The 24,576-nt window shown below is 39.8% G+C and overlaps 1 long non-coding RNA gene across 1 annotated transcript in view; it reads right to left on the bottom strand.

Annotated features, from left to right (window-relative positions):
* LOC111845813 (uncharacterized) overlaps positions 1-24,058 on the bottom strand; it is a 29,442-nt gene extending 5,384 nt beyond the window's left edge. Inside the window, exons 1-2 of the long non-coding RNA XR_002838734.2 lie at positions 23,976-24,058; positions 2,822-2,908 (exon numbers count right to left, since the gene is read on the bottom strand). This is a non-coding gene — a long non-coding RNA (uncharacterized lncRNA). The remainder of the gene's footprint in view (positions 1-2,821; positions 2,909-23,975) is intronic.
* Positions 24,059-24,576: the final 518 nt, after the last annotated feature.

Below are 24,576 nucleotides of genomic sequence, written 5' to 3'. Positions count from 1 at the left end.
GGGAGCAGGAGATTGACAGATTGATCGGTGCAGCGTTAGTTGAGCTGGAAGGCAAAGCTCTCAATTTACCAGTCGATCTGCGTCCCTACCCTCACCTATAGTCATGATCTCTGAGTAGTGACCGAAAAAATGAGATCACAGGCACAAGTAGCCGAAATGTGTTTTCTCCGCAGGGTGTCTGGGATCAACCTTAGAGATAGGGTGAGGAGATTCAGGAGGGGCTCAAAGTAGGGCTGCTGCTCCTCCGCATCAAAAGGAGCCAGTTGAGGTGGTTCAGGCATCTATCTAGGGTGCCTTCAGGATGGCTACCTGGGATGATGATTTGGGCATATCCAGGCAGGAGGAGGCCCCGGGGCAGACCCAGGACACGCTGGATAGATTATATCTCTGGGCTGGCCTGGGAATGCCTTGGTATTCCCCAAGTGGAGCTGGAGGTCTAGAAATCCCTGCTAAGATTGCTGCCCCCGCAACCTGACCTCAGAAAAGCAGTGAAAAATGGATGGATATATAGATATTTATAATGCTTTATGAATGCATTATAAAGTGTTATGTATGTGTTTATAGATTCTTATAGACATGGCATTCATAGGAAGTGTTACAAATTTAATCTTCTATGCCTCAGATTCCTGTTTTCCTTTTACTTCATAATGTTTTGCTATTATTCTGCTTTGCTGATTTAAAGCTGTTTTTGGTCTGACATCACATTTATCCAGTTGAAATGTAACGTGCCAAATAACCATTTCTTTTGAAATTAAATAAGTATAATTTGCCTGCTATTGTATTCAGGGTCCTTGAGTCTGACAGTCATCGCATGTATTTATGAACATCATAGCTCACTCTCTGTGGCTACGGCAATGCCTGAAGAGAGTGGGCAGTTATTGCACCAGGAGTGAAGGCAGAGTTCTGGGCTGGGGGGGTAGAGGGGCATACCTCATTCTTATATAATTAACATGTTGTGACAGGCCTAGATAACTCCAGACCTGCATTTGGTATTAATGTCTATTCAGCTCCATATCTTACAAAAATAAACAGTGCCAACGAGATGGAAACTGCTGACTGAAATGCCCCTCAGGTCGGGATAAAACAGCTTGCAGAGCCGCGGGATACAATACTGGCACAGCGTAGCTTACTTTCGAACCCCTGCTTTCCAATTGACTTCAGCTACAGCGATTTGCTGAACAAAACGTTGTGTCAGCGCCATGGAGACAAAAGAAAGAGGGAAAAAAATACCCTAACGAAAAGTGGTAGCCAAAAAAAGAGGCAGAAAATCAGGGATATGAAAAGCATAGCTTGAATATCATAAGACTGATAACTCAGCAGAAAAACAGTAGTCTTTCAGTGGGTGACATAAGACGCAGCTCAGATCGCTACAACCAATTTTACCTACCTCTTTCATTCAAAACAGGCTGGCCACGATGATGACAAATACCATAATTATATATGCATGGGATGCCATTGTTACACAGTGGCAAAACAAATGTTTCTGCCGTCAGGGGTACCCACAACATCAAAAACACAGTACAGCACATTATTGATTAACACAACTTATTAGCACAAATTTTTAAAAGAGGATTAAGTGTAAGCAAAGTTTGTTTATTTGACTGATTAAAAGTCAGTGGTGTTGATCCTAGTATTAGAACGCTGTGGGTGTAATCACAAGCGAAACAAAACTTCGTAGTAGTTACCCTCATACTGATACATAGAGTGCCGCTGCTTTCACCATACACACATTTTCAGGCCATTCAGTGCTCTGGGTGTACAATACATTGGGCTACTGTACCTCACAACATATAAAGTAGGGCAGCTCTAAGCTTCACTTGACAAGGCCAAGACTGTGGCATATCATTCATTATTACAATCCTGCATAAGAACAAACTTTTTCAATGGTGGCGCTGAAAAGAGATTTAAACATTGTTGCATCCATGGCAACAAGCTTAAGGCTCCGCAGCTCAGTTTATCAAACCGAATTGAGTCTGCAGCAGTTTCCTGGCGACACAGATAAGTCGTGTTGGGGAGGATATATATAACAGCTTTGCAGGAGTCCCTCAGTGCTGTTTTAGCTGAAAGTACAATAGCAGAGACCTGTATTCAAAAGACATGCTTCAGAAAAAGATAGAAACAGAAACTAGCTCTGCGTTTTTCACAATAATGCTCTACTTAGTAGGAATAAAGTAACTATTTAGAAAAATGCTATGTTGGGAAAAATAAAGGCATACATACAGTAGGTATATACATAATTAACATTTACTATGCTTTAGAATAAATTTGATGAAATGAACTCTATGCACACTGCAGAATGGCAGAAGCACCTGTCAGTCTCTCAGGGGAACAGCTCTGCAACAGTATACTAATGTTAGCAGCTGTCAGCAAGAACTAAATATACTTTTGCTCATAAAATACAGCAACAAACACTCTGCTCATATTTTGTTTTTAGTATATTAAGGATGCTATGTGTGCAATGTTTGTCCCAGAGAGAGCTAAGATGGTGTTTTTATGATAATGCAGAACTAATTGCAGAATGGGACCTCCATGGGCCTGGAATGTGAACAATCCACATAGTGCAGAACCTTTCCTGATTAATCAATAGCTGCCCATCCATTGCCAACAGTCTTAAAAACTCACCCACCCCAGCTTCCTCTGTGTGATTGAGAATTTGTTTGTGGCTGGGACCTGAAATCAATTCCATTTCCAGATTGTAAAGGTCAAACCCCACAGGAGAGTGAGGCTCAGCAAGGACAGCCTTGAGATTGATACGTCAGACCTCTCTCTCATGCTTCCCCTACTTCTTTCAGCCTTGAGGTTAATGATTGTTAAAACCTACCTGTAGAGATTGCAACCATCTGGGGCTGTCATGTGATCCAGACATCTTCTGTTTAGTCCTTTAAATCCTCCTTCCCAGACCTGACTGCTAAAAGGGACAAGGTAGAAGGTTTAATCAGAGGTAACAGTGACCTGCATTCACAGCATGCTGCAGCTGTGGATCTATCCAAAGGCAGCATATTCAGAGCTGAGCAAATGTGCTGTAACGTGTGGCTGATCAGTAGGACGTGAGAAACTCGATGATGAGATGCACAAGGAGCCGGATACTACTCTGGGAGTGAAGTAATTAAGGGGAGAATAAATACCAAACATGGTGAACTGGGAAAAACAAGCTGGCGTTTTCATAAAAATAAAATTATTTCCGAGAATAAGACCGCTCATTCGTGTACGTTAGGCTATGTATGTTTGACAATTTGCAAACTGCCCTTTAGTAAAAAGACAAGATCATGGACAAATTTTTGATCCTGAACCAGCAGGTTTAGAGCTGTGATATGTGTTATTGGTAAAAGCTAATCAGTAGTATATGTTAATCAATGGTGTTTAATCAGACATACAGTACTAACAAGGGCGTCAGAAGCATTTTGAATGTGTTGGCACACTGGCATAAAACTAATATTTTATGTTAATTGTGGAGGGGTCCAAACGAATAATTATGATTTAATGGCGGCGACGCCCATGAGTACTAACCAGAAGGCCATGAAAGAAAAAAAAAATACAATCAGAATATACGCAAATTAAACAGAAAGTAACAAGAATGTCTTCTGTTGGATATCTAGAACACCATCACTTTAGTTCTTCTCTTCTGGGTCACTACAGCCATTGAATTTTACCATCAGCTCACTCAATTAATTAGCTTAATTAGTTAAATAATTGCGATGAGGTATTGATTAGCCAAATATGATGTGCAACAAATACATGAGTATATTGGATGAGTACTGCAAGTACTTGGTTGACTTGAGAAGAGGCTGATACACTTTGACAGATGTTGTTTAGCATCAACATGTAGATCATTTAAACATAATTTTCTTTGCCTGTCTAAGACTTTTGCAAGGTATTGTATGCTAGTGCTACTGGTGAAAAAGCATGTCTATTAGAATGAAAAGCAAGCTGGGAACTTGCATTATAGACATCAAAATATGGATGATTTGGTATCGTACATATCAGGGAGGACTTAACTTTCCGTGCCACATGTGCCTGACAATATAACAGACCTTTCGCTGTGAGCATAACAGCAGCTACAGCATGTTTCTCTTATGTGGCAGAGTTTGTGGGGACGGGGGGGATGGGGTTAACCAGGTGATGAGCTACAGTTGTGTTTAGTACTCTGGTGAGGTGGAACGAGATCTGTCCAATTGTATAATCTCAATCCAGAGCTTTAAAACAATTACAGAGCATTTTCAAATGCTCTTTGCGGGTAATGAAAGAATATTTCACAAAGGATATCATGACAAACTGCGATGGCGATGATACAAGAAGCCTGATTTTTATTTATAAGGCCTTTGGGATGCAATGAAATCCCGAACGTTAGCATGTTTCTGGCTTTGCAGCAAGGCTCAGACTGACGCGGGATCATTCCAGCTCCCCATTTCCCTTGCAATGCCTTCAGGACCATAAGCATACTGTAACAGTCAGCATATCATGTTCTCTCGTGTAGCTGTAGAGATGGACTGATCATATTTTTATGTCCTCTAACAGATAAAAGGATTTGGAGCCATGCTATAACACTGGAATCCTGATACAGCTTTAGTGTTATCAGCACAGCTCTCGTTGTCCCCTTCACATGTCCCGTCTGAAGCTCCCTTTTCTGCCAAGCGAGGCTCCTAATAAGCATGTGCTCCTCATGTGTGCCTGACATACCATCTCTGCGATTTACACTTTAATGACTTGTTCATGTGTAGGGGAATAAACCTCAAAGAGGAGGGAGGTAGCAAACACAGTCTCTCTGGAATTTTGGTTGTGGGAATAAGGTTTAAACCTGCAATCCATACAGCACAGTTACATATTAAATATTACATGAATGTGGTATGATGCAGTCGGAAAGTAATATTCTATGTATGTAAGTCACTTAAAAATAAACATAAAAGATTTAAATAACTGAACATGTCATCAGGAAGCCTAATGCTAAAGATGTTCTAGATATCTGGGTGTTGTACAGCACTGTTTCCAAGTCTGGTCCTCGGTCCATTCTTTTGCTCCCTCCAAGCTCCCTGACCGACAGTCCACATTTTTGCAAAAACATGGACTGTCTCTGGGTCCCCGAGGATTGCGAAACACTGTTCTAGAGGAATACTTTGTACCTGGTCATCAGGAGTCGATGGCACCCAGTAATAATAAATAAATGCTTATCTTAGTCGCCTAAATGTAACTTTGAAAACGGTCAGCAGTAATAACACAACCAGCTTTTTGTACAACAAATTCAAAGATTTTCTTCCTTTTAATTAATTTTTTGTTCTTTTTAAAACTATAGAGGCAGCACATTTTGATATATTTTGAAAACATACTTTCTTATGCATAAAGAGATATTTTTCATCCCTCTGTACTCTGAGTTAATATCTCAGATAGATGTTCCAGAGAAATGCTTCTTCGAATCATTCATTATTCATTGTTCCCAAGGATATTTTCTTTGAACTCATATTTTCCCCCACAAAAGGCCAGAATGGGAGATATACCAATCATGTTGTGGTCTCTCCTTGGAGTAGGCTCTCAAAAACAGGCCACATTTTGCTTAGTACTGAATCAGGACATTTCATTGCATCTAACAGACTCAGGAACTGATATACAGAATCTTTTCTGTATAAATCACCTGTGGTCTTGTCACCATGAGCTGTGTTTCCTTTCTTTCGAGAGCAGTGAAGAGGCAGACACAGAGAGTAAGGGCCCTAGTGAATCAGACAGGACTAACAAAATGGGAGGAAGACTGTGTGATAAAATTCCAGAATAATGAGATGGGAATGGAATTAAAGTGTATTTTTAATCCTTAAAAGGTAGGTCTATCAGGATACATGTATGTGTACTAGCTGCATAGATGTAGTCAGTTTCACCTTTACTGTCATTTTTTTTTTGTTTAATATGTTCAGTCTTCATAACTATTCAGTAGCAATTTTGTCAACAATCCGCAATTTCCTAGTGACCCTAGCCGACAGGGGTTGGCAACAGATTCAAGAGTAATATTCAGGAATATTAAAAGATAAATAAATAAAAAAAACAGAACAGCATTGGAGACGCAGGATTTTACTAGAATCAGAAATTTATTCTAAACAGTTTAGCAGCATTTTGTTGTAGTAGTAGTACTTTACTGATCCTGAAGGAAATTCCAAAAGTTACAGCAGCACACACAAAAAGTGACATCACTGTACATATACAAAAGACACAATATTATATTAATTTGCTTTGTGCAAAATAAAGTGTGCAACCTTTAAATACTATTCTATTCTTGAGGGCTGGTGACTGAGTGGAGAGAGGGGTCTGGGGGGGAACCTTATGTAGCAGTTAATGGCCCCTGGGAGAAAAGACCTTGGATGGGGCTCACTGCAGCAGCACGGCTGTGTGAGTCTATTCCTGAATGTGCTTCTCTGCTTGATCAGGGTGTGATGCAGGGGGTGTGAGGCATTGTCCAGTATGGAGAAAATCTTCTTGAGTGTTCCCTTTCGGACGGTTGTTTCAAAGGAATCCAAGTGGATTCCCAGAACAGAGGCAACCTTCGTAATCAGTTTATTGAGTTTGTTTGAGTCCCTTCTTGTAGCATTGTAGCCCCAACACACCGCGGCATAGAAAATCGCTCCTGCAACCACAAACTGGTAGAACTGCTGTAACAGAGACCTGCAGACTCAAAAGGACCGGAGTCTCCTCAGGAAGTAGAGGCAGTCCAATGCCTTTTTATACAGGGCCTCTGTGTTCACAGTCCACTCCAGCCTGTTATCCAGGTGCACTCCTAAGTACCTGTATGTGCCCACCTCTTCCACTTCCTCTCCATCAGTAGTGATTGAAGACGGGCTTTTTGATCTCCTGAAATCACCCACCATCTCTGGTCTTTCCAATGTTGAGCTGCAGCTGGTTTCTCTTGCACTACTCAACAAAGGCCTTCACCAGTTTCCTGAATTCCCCCTCCTGACGTCCCCTAATGCAACCAACTATGGCCATGTCATCAGAAAATTTCTGCATGTGACAGGTCGCCATGTTGTACAGCAGTCAGCCGTATAGAGTGTGAACAGGAAGTGAGACAAGATCGTCCCCCTGGGCGCCCCTGTGCTGCTCACAGCCATGTCAGAGACACAGCCGTGGAGTCTCACAAACTGCGGTCTGCCCGTCATGTAATTCACAATCCAGGAGACAATGGGTGTCTCCACCTGCATGAGACAGTTTCTCCCTTAACAACACTGTCTGTATGGTGTTGAACGCTCTTGAAAAATCAAAAAACATGATCCTCACGGCGCAGCCAGCTTTGTCTTCCACACCACTGGGACTCTCTCCTGGCTCAGGCTCAGATTGAATATGCATTAGAGAGAGCTTAGTGCACAGCTTCAGCACCTTAGCGCTGATGCTGTCTGGCCCTGCCGCCTTCCCTTGATGAAGCCTACTTAGCGCTCTCAACACCTGATATTACACTAACAAAGTGTAAACAAACAATACATTATTTTCAGTGTTTTGTGGACTTCAGAACGAAAATGCAGTGTCCCTAATTCTCTTAATTATACTGTTTTTAGTTTTGAAATTGGCAAACAAGTGTTCTGCTACTTTGATAAGACACTCTTTGATGTATTGAGCATCGGTGAAGGGATTCCCATGTTTTATCCTTTCCTGAGATGCCACAAAGCTGGCAGCTACTGTGCTACACTCTGCCATCTGAACAAAGAAAGCTTGCAGTCTAGCCTTGAAAATCATAGTATCTTCATATAGTCCAGACATTAAGAAACCATCCAAAGATGTACAGACACAACAATTTGCTTTGGAGCTGCAAGGAAACAGCCAAAGAGCTGCATGCGGCTTAACCCCTGCCCAGGTGGAACGTACTTTGAGTGATTTTTTAAGTGTAACTTAAAAGTGCGAATAAAAGGTAGAAGAGTATCAGATATGGATATGCACATTGAAGAATAAGCACCATATTGCCCTGCCTTTTCACACATACCTCACAGTCCTTTAAAGCTTCACTGCTTTCCCTTATTCAAGTTTCTTTCAAAATACTTTCAAAACCTGCACCATCTGAAAAAGACCTGGGTCTGGACTGGCACTGTAAAATTCCCAAGTTATTCAGAGTTAAACGAAATATTTGCATATTTCATAGCCACACCAGCAATCAAAGGAGAGTCTACAATGCAAATTCACATTCTGGAACGAACAATGGAGAAGTCCACCTTGCGGAACACATACACTGTGAAAAAGTACTGCATTTTGAGAGGTAAAAAGAACCAGTGTGAATTAGAGCAAACTAAACAGGCCCAAATGGTACTTGTGGGTTTAAAGTAATGAGATGAGTAGCAGCGATAAACCTCATGTTCTGCAGAACCACTGTAAAACTGCTCCCCCAAGAAATGTTCAGGTTGTTTTCTATGCAATTTCACCTTGAAGCACTAGCACTTAATGCACTGCAGTAAACCTTCGTATTTAATACTGTAAAGCATTCTCACTAAAGAAAGTGGCTGGGCAGATGTCTTCCACAGGAAACTGTTTGCCCATGAGAACTATAAATGAGTGAGTACATTTCTTGAATAGCTTCAGGCACACTCACAGTCACACTTAAGAAAATGTTATTAAAATATGAAATTTAAGCACACATTGATTGTGATTCTTTTATGATGACCATTATGATTAAATGTCCATTAATATTCCAACATCTTGTCCAAAAAAAAAGAAATGTAGGATTAAGGTCGTTTCACACTGAACGTGACTTGAAAAAACGACACAAATCTGCAAAATATTCAGATGGCAATCTGATGGATCAAAAACTCTCATACCAAACACGATGGAATATTTTCAGAACTGATTGAGAATGGTTCACATACCGAAAGAATCCAAATGGCGACGAGCACTAGCAACAGTAACAGTGAGCTTTTCTAATTTCTTTTGAACAAATAAGTGAAAGGAAAAAAGCAGACACTGAATACATCCAATTCTAAAAATAGTCAAGAACACGTAGAATTCCACTGGCAAGTATGAGAGCTTAAACTTTACAATAACTATTTCAGAACTTCAGGATAAGCATAATTTATATTGATAGTATGACAGCAATGTCATCTATTATAAGTGGCAAGTGTGGCTACACAGAACATTAGGGAAATGAAGAGCAGATGAGGACAATCAAATCAACTGATCATTAAGGGCATGGAGCAACCAGGCACAGGTGGGGTAGTACCATTAACAGGCACCGAGAGGTGAATTAACAGATAGGGGAAAAAGGACCAAACACTAAGGGAATTAAACTAGGATTACTGAACGAACAGGAAACAAGGAACAAGACAATGAATTGCAACTGAAATACCTATACAGTAAAATCCCGTTATAACGGACTTCAAGGGACCTGGTAAAACAGTCCGTTATATCCAAAGTCCGTTGTATTCAGAGTTGCTGTATGGCCAGAACAACAACTACAGGACACCATTTACTCATGCCACACCCCAGCAGACACACTTGTGGTATAGATTATTATATTGTACATGTAGTAATCCAACTTTATAACTATATCTAATTTTATAATTATATCTAACTTTATAGAGCGTGACTATTAATAATTCAGACTGCGTGTCTGTGCTGGATATCACTGGCACGCCACGCGCCTTGTAGGCGGAGCCTGCATGTCCATTATAGCAAAAACTACAGCTAAAAGCGGCCCTGGGGGGGGACCAAATTGTTTGTCCATTGTCAGCAAAATTCCGTTATATGCGAGTCCACTATATCTGACGCTTTTTCTGCATGTTCTTAAAGGTGCACGGCCAAGATCTTTGGAACGTTATAGACGATATTCCGTTATAAGCAAGTTCACTATAACAGGATTTTACTGTACAAACATTAAACCAGGAGAACTCAAAAAAAACAACAAACATGAATTAGTTGAGAATGGCCTCTGGCCAGCCTCGAATCCACATCCACAAAAGGGGAAGGTAGGAACAGTAACTAATGACTCAGCCAGTTAAGCCACACAGCAGTGCAGGGAGTAAGCAAACACACTAGGGCCAACGGGACTACAAGACAGAGGAGTGAACAGGATGGCCAGTGACACCTGCTGGCCAAATGGGACCAAGACACATAGGGCAGGACCAGACGGGCACTGATCCTGACAGCTCTGTCTTATTTGATTACAAGGGACAATTTAAGCTGTTTGTAGCTGTTCTGGTTGCTTTATGCTGTTTTTTACATATTTTTTTTAAGGTTTTATATTTTGCCTCTTAGACTGGGAGTACAAATGTTTTTGGGACCTTATTGTGAATCTTATAACCACTTTACAAAATCGTTATATATGGAAGAAAATCTACACCTGAAAGTCTGCAACTGACCAGATCCCAAATCTCTCCAAATTGAGAACTGCAGGAAGGAGGGCATCCAAGAGTGAAAATGGAGCTTGCAGCTGCCATCATGTAAACACAGTCGGTTGCCTTCTAAACATATTACATCGATCTTTTCCCATGCTGTCATTTCCGACATCCCCTTTTCTAGTATTAAACTGTGGCTGTTTATTTTTTTGATTTTACTTGATTTGTAAACCTATCTGCATACAATAAATATCCAGTTAAAATCCAGTTAGATATTTGTTGACGCTTTACATTAAGTGCACCTTCATAATGCCTTAACATTCTAACATAGCTTTAACGGCTGTGGAATACATTAATAACAAACATATTTTGATAGCAACAGACATTATAATCATATATTCATATTACATTTGTTATTCATATATGATAAAGCTTTTAGGGCATGTTAAAATGTTAAGGTGCACTGAATGTTCTATGAATGCATTGTGAAGGCGCACATAATGTTACCAAGTAAATAATGTGTTCTCACATTATTCCCGTCATTAATTGACTGAAATTGTTATAGTCATTGTGATCAGTGCATGCAAGTGCCTGCCTTTGTTCTATTCATTGTTCATGTTACCATGTGTTGGAAGTGCTGTTCTCTTGCCTATTCTTGTTCCTTTTGGTTTTTGTTAGCGTTCTCTGCTCTTCCATAAATCCCTTTGCTGTCCTATGAGCCATAAGTAGATTGTCACCTTCTTTTCCTGCCTGCCCCACGCCCTGCCATAACATGACCAGTATCAACCAAAATAAATATTTTCTTCCTTTTAAAAAGTAAACTGATCACACATGTAAAAACTGACATCCTATTGGTCAAACATTTTTAATGCATCTAAAAACTGCAGAAATTGAGCTCTCTCCAAAAAAAAAGTCATGACAATGCAACTTCATATGCAAGACTTTCTACTGTAGGTTTGTTCATTTGAGAATGACATTGTTTGGTTTTACCATGTGAAATAATTGGGCTTTGTGTGAAACAGTCTTTACTCTGGAGCCTAAGGTGGGAAGCACAGGATGTGGGACAACCCCAAAGGGGCTGCCAGTAGAGTGAAGAGCACAAACACTCATGTGTACCCACACATAATCATATGCAAACCTCAGCATGGACGCCTGCAGCTGTACGCCTGTACCCACTGTGCATACCCTTGGCATTTAGACATAATTTGGTTAACGTTACTTTTTTTTTGCCTCATTATGTCTACAACAGAAACATATACAGTAAAAGGAATAGGGTTGCACAATTCTGGGTAAATTTTCACTCTTTTTACTCACTTTTTCTTAAACAGTATATTTCTTTAATTAATTTTGCATTACGTATTACTTTAAGGGAGATGGAATAAATAATACATAGAAAAACATGATATTATTTGTGAAAGTTTCTGATCCATCAAATTCCCACAACATGTTGGCGGATATTTAAACTTCATTAGTATTCAAAGTTAGCAGCACTAGAGCTACTAGTGATACAATGAAATCTACAGTACAACTTCAAAAATAGTATAGACGCTTTTGTACATTCAAAGATGAAACTCATCTCTTATAATAATAGTGCTCCCTTAAGACAAAATGCTGTTCAATAGAGACCTTCAATCAATTGACTGATTTGAGAAGTGTAGAGCTGTCTGAGGTGATGTGTCCTAAGAAACAGTGATATCCACATGGAGGTTTGTTGATCTCCAAACTGCTGATGATAATCAGCTGGTAGGATTCCCAGGGACATGTGACAATGGGTGGGCCACTATGCTGGGAAAACTGAACCCAGTATCTAGTAGATGCACAGAAAATGCAGAACCGAGTGGTACTCAACACAAGCCTAACAAATAACTGCCTTTTCCCTCAAATCCATCTTCAGCTCATCTGTAGCTGCCAAATTTTGGCATTTGGTTGTACTTGAAGAAATTTGTAACAGGAAAATGGCAAAAGTGCTGGAAGCGAGGAGCTGAAATGGGGAGAGGAGGTTCTTTGGACTGAGGGAGAACCCCAGAGTACAGAGATGACCTGCATAGCACACAGTTTACTCAGTGCCTGTGAAACTTGCAGTGCCTGTTTTACATTCCAAATTAGAATTCTGCTGCCATTTCAATAAGAAAAAAGAATCTCTATTTTAGCTGTTAGCTACTTCATAAAACATAAAGTAAATTTACATAAAAGGAACATGATAAAAGTGCAAGCTACAGAGTCAAGTGTAATAAAAGCCAAGCAACTCACATCTGCAGATTTGTGCAGTAGTAATATCTCTAGTAGTACTGTGCTAACCAAATGCTTCCTCTGGGTTTTTCTAGTTTCATGTAACAATAAGGCTAAAAAACAAAAATTTTGGGGGAAAATTACTACTACTACAACATATCAAATGTTGAAACTGAGAAATGTTATTGTTTTATGACAAATATATGCTCAATTTGAATTTTGCCAGCAACAGTTTCAATAAATTTGGGACAGGAGCATGTTTCTACTGTGTTGCATCACCTCTTATTTTAACAACACTCTGTAAACATTTGGGAACTGAGAACCCTGCCCTCTGTGGCCTTTCCTCATTTGGCCAGCAGGCATTGCTGGTCATTCTGCCTTTCCCCCTCTATGTCAAATAGTCCATCTCTGTCTATGGGTGCGTTCGACTTGGGCTTAGGTCTGTCTGCAGCTGACGGGACGTGGAGCAAGATCTGCCGAGGGCTGCAGGGGTGGAGTATAAACTGTCTGCAGTCAAGTCGGACAACTTCTAAACTATATTCTCGTAGTGTGCGAGACCTGACTGCAATGGCAGCACTGCCAGAAGGGTGTAGATAAATCTATAGCCTACAAATATCACCTTACTTACTTACCTTATGCACATTACTTCTTTTACAATAACCAACTCCTGATCCGAAATGTTAGCGGTGGGAAAAAAATAAACTATTGTGTATAGTGGCCCCGTATAAAAAGATAGCTGCCAGGAAAAAGACCAAATACCGTACACGTATTTCAAGGATTCAGTTTTTATTGTCATGTACAGAGTACAATGCAATTCTTATTTGAAAACCTTCTTCACTGACTAGATGATTAAACAAATAAAGCAGTGCAACATTACAGTAACTAACAATAACTAAACCACTAACTTACGTGTACTATTAGATCATTTATGTCATTTATTTAAACTTTATTTTACCAAGGAAATTAACTGAAAACCAGTTCTCACTGCTTTACGTGATATTCGGGAGAAATAGCAGATAACGCATCGGAACTTCCTGGGAGACAAACGTCATGCGTGTGACTAAACTCTTCAGCCAATAAGGGCAAAGTTGTGTTATCACGGAGGCGGTTCCAGTTTGTGCAGCCGGGTGAGAGGTGCTGCACGATCTGTCTTAAGTCGTCTTGCTCTTGCGAGTTTTTTGTATCATGTGACATAGTGACGCGTGGTGACGTTTTGCAGCGCCGGCTTAAGTCGGACAAAAAAATATAACCATGTTGCATTGCGTCAGGACCAGAATGATTTGCTTTAAGCCAGCGCTGTAAGCATCTGCATGAAGTCAAACGCACCCTATGTCTCTGGTCCCTGTTTGGCCAGCAGGTGTTGCTGACCATGCTGCTCTCTTGTCTGTCTTAGTTGTAATCTCCCAGTGTTTTTTTCAATAGCTCAGTGGGTGGCTTGGAGGCTGAGAACCCTCCTATCATGGGTTCTAGGACAGCTTTGCCTGTTGTTTATATTTTTGGTTTCCCGTTCCCTAATGTTTGTTATTAGTTATCATTGCTTCCCTGTTTGGGTCTCCTCGTACTTTTGTTCTGTATTATAATAAGAACATAAGAAATTTACAAACGAAAGGGGGGCATTCGGCCCATCAAGCTCGTTTTGGGAGAACTTAACTAATAGCTCAGAGCTGTTCTTATCTAGCTCTGATTTAAAGGAACCCAGGGTTTTAAGCTTCCGCTACACTAGCAGGAAGACTTAACTACACACTGTGTAAAGAAGTGCTTCCTCAAATTTGTTTTAAAATGTTCTCCCGCTCATTTCCACTTATGGCCACAAGTTCTAGTATTTAAACTAATATTGAAATAGCCATTTGGCTGAACAGCATATACTCTGAGTGTGTGTTTTCTTATTTCCTGTGTTTTTTAAGGTTTTCTAGTTTGGTACTCATTTATTGTTAAGTTACTTCACCTGTTGCTTATTGTCCTGTGTCTCTGCTGGTTGTTTTGCTTCATGTGCCACACCTGCCCCCTAGGTAGCCTGGTTCAAGTTACAGTACAATACCATATGTAGCTATTTATTAAACAAGTAGCTTACTGGGTTGCATTTAAGTGCCTGCCTGTATTCCATTCATTAGTGAGTGATTGTGTACTGTATTTATGCTACTGTGAATGTTATTGCATGTTACCATGCTCTATTGCCCAATCATGTTCCCTGTGTTTTGCTTAATCCCATAGTCATGTTTATTCTATGCTTTTCAGTTAATTCCTTATTTCTTCCTATTTGTTTCTGACCCCTTTTATTTTGTTGTTTCCCCTTTGTTGTTTTTTTTTATTAATAAACCCCTTTGTCCCAGAGTCATGTGGATCATCACCTTCTTTCCGTCTGCACCATGCCGTTGCACGATAACAGTAATGTTGTACCATTCTTGCTTGATATAGGATTTCAACTGCTCAACAGTTTGTGATCTCCTTTGTCATATTTTTTGTTTCATGATATGCCAAATGTTTTCAAGGAGTGACAGGTCTGTACTCTAGGCAGTCCAATATAGCACCCAGACTCTTCTACTATGGAGCCATGCTGCTGTAATATGCACAGAATATAGTTTAGCATTGTCTTGCTGAAGTATACAAGGGCTTCTCTGAAAAAGACATCTGAATGGCAGCATATGTTGCTCCAAAACCTGTGTATATCATTCAGCAGATGTGCAAACTACCCAAGCCATGGGCACTAACGCACCCCCATACAATCACGGATTTGAACTATCCACTGACAAACTGAATGGTCCTTCTCCTTTCGCACTCTTTATTGTTGCACTATTTGCCCACACAGTCATTCAGAGTGGTGAACCTCTTCCCATCTTCACTATACAGAGACTCTGCCTTTCTGGGAGGCTTTTTATACCCAATCATCTTACTCACCTGCTACCAATTAACCTAATTAGTTGTGAGATATTCAACCAGGTGTTTTGTTTTAGCATTACACAACTTTTCCAGTCTTTTATTACTCCTGTCCCAACTTTTTTGAAAAGTGTTGCTGGCATTAAATTGAGCATATATTTGTTGTAAAACAATAACATTTGATATGTTGCCTTTGTTCTGTTTTCAGTTACATATGTGTTTATATGATTTGCAAATCACTGCATTGTTTTTATTTACATTTTATACAGCGTTCCAACATTTTTGGAAATGAGGTCGGACCATGACTTTCTGACATTAGTTTATATGCCGTGTTCAGAGCACATAAATAACTATGTTGGATTAAGACAATAATATTATGTCACACTAATTGACACTAATCACATTCTTCAGTGTTTTACTGAGTGTTTAAGAACAGTGTATGCCCTGAAGTATGCTTATATGCTTATACATCACACAGCGTTAATACTATCAGGAAGGCCACAAGTGCAAAAATAGCAGCTCTGTACCACAGTGGTGTGCAGAACAACTTCTGTGAATGAGCTCAACTGCCAATTAAGTAGTTCTAGAGACAGTTTGGGTCCTTATTGGTACTAACTGTACCTTACAAAGTGGGGATTATATGACATATACTAGCTGATATATGCACATACATACCGACTAGTACATTCAATTGTAACATAATACACAGTGCTATTCATGTGAGCCCAAAAGTCAAATAGTGGGACTTTGTTTAATGGTTATATTCTTCCAACTGATTATAAATTTTAAATATAAGTCAAAATCCATCCATCCATTCATTCATTCATTTTCTAATGGCTTCTCCTGTTCAGGGTCACAAGGATATTAATCCATATTTCATTTCATCTATATAAATGTTATACTCACAAGTTACCAATCCTGGTTTTGGAGGAAATAGATTTATGAATGATATAGTGCTTAAGGCAACTATAAGGACCTACTGAGCTATAAACTGGCACTATATAAAATGTAATTGCATTTACCCTATAAATTATTTAAGAGTTAAATACTTGTGTAACATTATGTTATATAACTCAGTCCTATTACAGATAAGCTATGTATTATCCTGGACTCAAAGGACTGGGTGCAACTCATCTAATTATCTCAGTTACCAAATGTGGAATATAAATATCCCATCAAACTGTCAGGTTTCCCGCCTCAAGGAGTCAGCTGAAAAAAAAGTCACCATGAAGCAGGCAGTTGATGGGGCTTGCAGCTGCTGACTGCTACAGCTCTGGAACAAAATGTGCAGGTGGAAGAGCGGAGAACAGGTGAAAACAGGATATGAGAACTGGGAGACGAGATGGGGAAGAGCATAAGGAACCAGCAGGAGACAAGACACAGAGACAGAACAGGAACTAGGAAAAAAGAGCACAGACACCCCAAAAAGCAAAACGACAGGCGACTTCGAAAATACAGCTAAGCAAAAATGAGCCAGAAAGACTAAAGTGCCAGAGTAACCTTGCTATAAAGAAACAAACGTCAAGGCTGGCAGCACCAGAGATACAAAACTGAGCAGCAAGCAAAGATCACTGCTCTGCTTATACCAAAGCCTAGACCTGGGACTTCTGGCTTATTGTGAGGTCCTGAGGGCTGTCCCTCCTTCTCCCGGACAGTAATAGTACAGTACTGCATATTTTGGGAATATGCAAACAAATTTCAGACCCCGTCTTTTAAAGTGTGTGACAAATATAACAATACAGCCAGTCCCTGGGTTATCAGTGAGATCTGTTCCCTAAGTTTGTCTTTTGATCAAGTTTATGAGCAAACACCCTTTTATTTGCCATTTGCACTAGTACATTGGAATGCTTGTCTTCACCAACCCCTTCACCCATACTCTCCATAGCTGGGGGGGGGGAGGCTCACAACACAGGGTCAGCTAACATGCAGTACCCCTGAACCTTACTCAAGGACCCACAGACATGTGACTGTTCTGCTGAGGCCAGGCCTCAAACTGGCAATCTTCTAACCACAAGTACAGCAACTTAGCCCACTGAGCCACTCAGTAGCTAAGCCTGGAGAATAAAAATAAAGTAGATGATAATAATAATTAATAGGGGTGCACCGATTGCAGTTTTCTGGCCGATCAACGATCACCGATCCTTAGGCAACCTTACCTGCCGATCTCGATTTTTTTTTGCCGATCTTGTTTCTTTCATAACTAAAAGACAGTTACTTCAATGTTTCCATTTTTATTGAGTAAATTGATATGAATACTCACAAAACACGAGGTAGTGTCCTCAAATATAAATGAACATATAAATGAGCATTGCTGTTTGAACTACAAAATCATATTTTTTCTTCCAGACTTCAATTTCTCTAATTTTGTAAAAAAAAAATATATATATAGCTGTTATGACACACTTGTCCAAAAAATAGGGAGGGAGGCAGCCTGCACTGCACCTCTCTCGGGAATGGGAGAAAAGGCTGATTTAACCCTCTGGGGCCTAGGGGTAGGAAACACACTTTCACTGACTGGGGCATGATCACACATTTCATCACACTTAATTCATGGCAAATAAATTATTTCTTATATATTTGTTTTGCCATTACACTCATCTTTATTTTAATATATATTGTAAATATGTCAGATTTTTGTTAAGTTTGAAATTTGACATCAAAGTATAGACATTGCAAAATGCAGTTTGGAACACTTGCAGAAACATTATAAAAGTACATAGTAAGCAATGCTGGCAGTTTGTTTTGATCCCAGATATCTGATCACCAGTCTTGGCTACATGAAGATGACTAAATGGTGTAGATGCAACATTAATTTGGATAAATAAATAAGAAAAACCTAACTCATGTAACTATTTCTGGCTCCTTTCATTGAATATGTAGCAACTTTCATGTGTATGAATGAGCCATTGTCACCTGGCCACGTCCCCAACCCCCTTTTATGGCGCTGAAGGGGATGTATCTGGATCGCGTTTCACCGTTGCGCTGTTAATCAAATTACCATGCGAATGCGATTTGAATACGCGCTAATGCGGCTATTTAGAATGTGAATAGCGATCTTCGGGTGAGAGCGGTACTACACGCCCCCGATGCAGGTAAAACAAAGTAAGATGACATGGTTTACTTTTTTGCCGATTTAACCTAATTAAAAAAACTTTAATACTTCCGACAATGGACGTTTTGAAAAGAAGACAGATTACGGATTTAGCCAGCGTTTTTTTCATGATTATACATTAAGATTTCAGCGAGATATTTATAAACTGAAATAGACGCGAAAAGTACGCGATGTCGTCGACGACATACTCGACCCCAAAGAGTTAAAAGCATATAACTAAGATCGGTGGATCTCATGGGAATATGGTCGATTTCTGATCCCCTCAAATTAACGTGATCGAGGCCGATCGATCGGTGCGCCGATCGATCGGTGCACCCCTAATAATTAATAATGATAATAATGATAACTATAATAATAATAATTGAAAAAGTAGCTACATATATTGTACTGTAACTGATGAACCACTGAAACCACACAATGATTTCACAAACATCACAAAGTAGTGTGTGCATTTGTTATTATGAACCATTGTATTTAACCCAATTTTTAAAATATGACAGGCTTCATAGCGGTCTGTTTGAAAGTATGAGCTGCCTGTAAGTTCTCAGGGACTGTCTGTACATCTTTGTAATTATATAAAACTACTATAATCGTTTTTATTAGTAATTTGAAACAGAGAAAAATGTACATGTTATTCAGGAGTTAATTTATTGAAGCCCAGTCCAGAAATAAAAGCATTTATAATTCTTTTTATCTGAACACAGTCATTTATTTTGTTTCACACACATTTTTGTGCCAACTTTAGACTATATATCAGACTTTCAATTTACTCATGCGCTGGGCGTGTTCTTAAATGTTCTTCAAAACCTCCACTGCAGAGATCCCCAGTCAGAGAAAGTGTGAGGAGTTGGGAAAAAAACCCTTGTCCTCCACCCCCTCCAGGGTCTTTTCTGCCACTTCTTTTAAAGATTTTCCTTTTGCAAGATCAAGCGTTATTGTGTCTGATGTACTGAGTTGTGTCCCTAAGAAGTGAACTCCAGGGAGATCCTTCAAAGAGTGTCTGAGCCTCAGACCTACACGCCTCCCTTTCATCTGCCATCCTGAGTAAAAACAGAGCTTTCAGAACAACAGGCCCAAGAAAGAGGTGCAACTTTCCCTCACAGTGATGGGAGTACCAGATCTCTGCTTGACACTTTGGCAGAGTGGTAAGAAACAAAAAACATCATTCCTGAAAGCTACCAGCGCTAGGCCTAGAAAAAGCACTGCATAGTGCAGATATTCAAGAGCAGAAAGAAAGTGCTCAACGCTAGGTGAACGCACAATGCACACAGAGAGCAACCGAATCAGCCAGAGGAATCCTGAACAGCGCACTTCAGATGCTGCTTGGTCATACAGTAGGTCAAAGTGTGCATATCCAAGAAAACTGCAATGTAAGGGCCACAAGCCAAACAGTAGTATGTGTGGAGTTTGCATGTAGGGTTTCGTCCAGGTGCTCTGGTTTTCCAAAACGTGCTAAGGTGAATTGGCGTTACCAGAATGTCTGTGCCCTGAAATGGGCTGGGGCCCCAACCTGGGTTATTCCTTGCCTTGTGCCCATAGCTTCCTGGATATGCTCCAGACCCCCATCCGTGCATGGATGTAAATTGCAAATAAATAATAATAATAATAATGACAAAAATCATCTGTCCCTATTGTAACTGCTTCTGGGTGGGTGGGCTAAAGCTTATTGCAGACAGCATAAGGCACAAGGCTGTGATACACAGTGGACCAAGTGCCAGTCCATTACAAGGCACAGGGATTTATGCGCCCACACTCACCCGCATGCACTGTAGGCAGCTGAGAGACTGCATGTCTTTGGATTGCAGGAGGACACTGCGGCATTCCCACAAAGCACAAGTAACAGCATGAAAACTCCACACACAGAAAATAGTGGTGGTGTTCCAACCCTCAGTGCTACAGCTGTGAAAAAATAAAATAAAGGAGTAATTGCTCAAGGGACCAACAGAGATAGGATTGCTGTACCTGCCCTTGGATTTGGATAAATGACTGTTCTGATACCGGCACATATCCCTAAATCACTGAGTCATGCTAAACACCAATATAAAAAAGGTCTGCATTTTATTTAGCCTGGGGCTGAATCAAGTCAGTTATTAGGAATTCACTAACAAGTCTAAGAACTGCTTAAACATGGAATAAGAAATGAGTGATAAATGTTCATGCAGACCAGATATCGGGCCTGTTTTGGATTGCTGCAGGGAGAAGGCACTGAATCTGAATGCAGTCCATTCACAATATACACTCCAGGGCCCATATTCACAAAGCGTTTTATCTTACCACTAAGAATTAGGGGTGCACCGATCGATCGGCGCACCGATCGATCGGCCTCGATCACGTTAATTTGAGGGGATCAGAAATCGACCATATTCCCATGAGATCCACCGATCTTAGTTATATGCTTTTAACTCTTTGGGGTCGAGTATGTCGTCGACGACATCGCGTACTTTTCGCGTCTATTTCAGTTTATAAATATCTCGCTGAAATCTTAATGTATAATCATGAAAAAAACGCTGGCTAAATCCGTAATCTGTCTTCTTTTCAAAACGTCCATTGTCGGAAGTATTGAAGTTTTTTTAATTAGGTTAAATCGGCAAAAAAGTAAACCATGTCATCTTACTTTGTTTTACCTGCATCGGGGGCGTGTAGTACCGCTCTCACCCGAAGATCGCTATTCACATTCTAAATAGCCGCATTAGCGCGTATTCAAATCGCATTCGCATGGTAATTTGATTAACAGCGCAACGGTGAAACGCGATCCAGATACATCCCCTTCAGCGCCATAAAAGGGGGTTGGGGACGTGGCCAGGTGACAATGGCTCATTCATACACATGAAAGTTGCTACATATTCAATGAAAGGAGCCAGAAATAGTTACATGAGTTAGGTTTTTCTTATTTATTTATCCAAATTAATGTTGCATCTACACCATTTAGTCATCTTCATGTAGCCAAGACTGGTGATCAGATATCTGGGATCAAAACAAACTGCCAGCATTGCTTACTATGTACTTTTATAATGTTTCTGCAAGTGTTCCAAACTGCATTTTGCAATGTCTATACTTTGATGTCAAATTTCAAACTTAACAAAAATCTGACATATTTACAATATATATTAAAATAAAGATGAGTGTAATGGCAAAACAAATATATAAGAAATAATTTATTTGCCATGAATTAAGTGTGATGAAATGTGTGATCATGCCCCAGTCAGTGAAAGTGTGTTTCCTACCCCTAGGCCCCAGAGGGTTAAATCAGCCTTTTCTCCCATTCCCGAGAGAGGTGCAGTGCAGGCTGCCTCCCTCCCTATTTTTTGGACAAGTGTGTCATAACAGCTATATATATATATTTTTTTTTTTTACAAAATTAGAGAAATTGAAGTCTGGAAGAAAAAATATGATTTTGTAGTTCAAACAGCAATGCTCATTTATATGTTCATTTATATTTGAGGACACTACCTCGTGTTTTGTGAGTATTCATATCAATTTACTCAATAAAAATGGAAACATTGAAGTAACTGTCTTTTAGTTATGAAAGAAACAAGATCGGCAAAAAAAAATCGAGATCGGCAGGTAAGGTTGCCTAAGGATCGGTGATCGTTGATCGGCCAGAAAACTGCAATCGGTGCACCCCTACTAAGAATACTCCTAAATCGCACTAGAAGTTCTTAACTAAGATTTTTTTCCCCTAAAACCTATTCACAAAGTAGCTGATAGCAACTTTTAGTTGGGAAAACAGCCGACTCCTAAGCTAAAAGACCCAGTTTCTATGGCTGACGTCAGTCCTCATGCAAGACCTTGGTTGAAACCACTTCTATGATTAGTTGAAGAATGACAGGTTGGATCCTATAAGCAGGCAGGTGTGAAAAGACTACCGCAAAAACAACAAAAAAAAGAACAAGAAACACAAATACAAAAAAATGCAAATGACAAAGAAAACAATACAAATAAAATGCCAGAATATGCAAGTGATGGACTAAGCACCTTCACAATATTTTAAAAAATGTATGATATTGTGATGCCTATAAACCTGTTTGCAGTAATAAAAAACAATGTTCAAAAGTCAATTACAGAAAAAACAACTCACCTGTATAGGTTATTTAGCTAAATGTGATTGCCAACCTGTTAATAGGAATGTCTGGCAACTCAGGAATTAATGAACTAAATAGAATTTAACTAGGCTGAGCCAAAATTCATCACCTTGGATTCGTCATGGATAGAAGGAGGAGAAAACCCAAGTGGGCACAGGACCAGTTACTGCTCCTTGCCCAGTTGGTGTTAGAGCGTAAATGTATTATCAAAGGAACGTTTGGCACTGGTGTAACATCAAAAAGCAAACGCGAAGCATGGGAAGCCATTGCTTTAGAAATAAACGTGGCATTGCTGCAAATTAAATGGTCTCCGGGTGACTGCAAGATAAATTGTGCTGCAGTCTTGGTCAAGAGCTGAGAATGCAGCCTTCAGGAAAGCAGCTACTGTAACAGGTAGGTGAAAGAACATTGCTTTCTTTAAATTACACTGGCTATCATGTGCTACTGGCACATAATCTATAAGTGCTTCTCGTAAATGATGATGCATTTGTTAATGTGGATGCACAGCACACCAAAACCCCTGTTACCTACTGCTTTAGTGATGCATAATATCCTGGGGTTGGATACAAGCATCATAGGGCAGGAGGGATGCATTGATCTACAATGCAGTTTGTTTTTGAGATGCATGGGTATGTTTCTGTAATGACTGCAGTCATAACAAAAGTGAATTGAATTGTGATCTTTAATGAACCTCCTCCACACAATAACAAATATGACTTAAAATTAATGATGTTTCACTCACTTCAATGTTCCATTGTTGACACAGGTTGTGCAGAAGGGCACATACAGTTATTACTCAACTTGCCCTCTCTGGGCAAAGTTGAATTTCTCCATGCAGGACACAGAAAGGTAACACTTTAAAATAGTTCCGTAGTTAACAGGTAAATATGTAGGAACTAAGCAGCAACAAATGAGTAGTGCTTCATTAACACCTAAATTATTCACTACTAAGGAGTTATGCTTAATTACTCAATAGGTAATAGTGAACTAATAATTGCAGTAATTCGCTAGTACTTCATTAGGAACTATTGAGTATTGCAGACCTTATTGGGAATTATCTACTAACTATGTGTAGCAGACTTCAGCCGGTATCGACTCACACGGTACACAGGAGTCTGAATTGTGGACGCTTTATTCAGTCTGTTTAAACACAGTAAGCACAATTAGCGGCAGCACACGCATGACGAAGCTCTCTAACATCCTAAAAAGAAAATGGGGCTAAGTAACAGCGCACACATGGAAACTAAAACTTTTTTCACACGGGACAGAATATGGAGTTAAACATAAAACACTAGTTTACAAACTTACATTACACGTAATAGCTAGACATTTATGACTTAAAATGCACATTCAATACAGGATAGGATAGGACAGAGAGCACTCCGCACGCCTTACCCGTCTTAGGTTCCGTAGCGCACTGGCGCGAAGACGAGCCTCGCCGCGCGCAGAAGCTATAGGGTGCGCCGCTAATACGGCCCTGACTCAACAAACAGCATGGAACCAAAATTTGCATCCTCACGCACAATTACATTAAAATGGAAAAGAAAACCCACAGTGCTTCTTAACGTAAATAAACAGTTTGGACATTACTAATACGCCCGAGTTTTGATGAAGTTCACAATATATTCCAACATGAACAAAACTCTCTCAGCCACATATGGATTATTTCTAATAACTACTAGTTCATTACTCGTCAAATGAACAGTGTTTTTTTTTGGACTAACTGGGACGTATATGCTACTGTTCTCAATGGTTTTTGGCATTCTTTTCCTTTTGGAAAAACTACGCTAGTTTGAAGAACACAGACTGAAGTGAGGTCAACAATTAAAATGTAGGTACTGTATACATATTTTAGGTAGTAACTTTTTGAAGAATAAGTTGTATGTCATACAAACAAGTAGGGAAGAAAGAAGCTTGTTTTTCCAAAAGGAAAAGAATTGCCATGGAGTTGGTTTTGTTTTTTTGCAGCTGGCAAATCACCAAAGGGAAACAAATG

The sequence above is a fragment of the Paramormyrops kingsleyae genome, chromosome 25, assembly GCF_048594095.1.
Source record: "Paramormyrops kingsleyae isolate MSU_618 chromosome 25, PKINGS_0.4, whole genome shotgun sequence".
NCBI classification, from domain to species: domain Eukaryota; kingdom Metazoa; phylum Chordata; class Actinopteri; order Osteoglossiformes; family Mormyridae; genus Paramormyrops; species Paramormyrops kingsleyae.
Note: the sequence above shows the minus strand (reverse complement) of the source record. Positions and strands in the feature narration are given on the sequence as shown.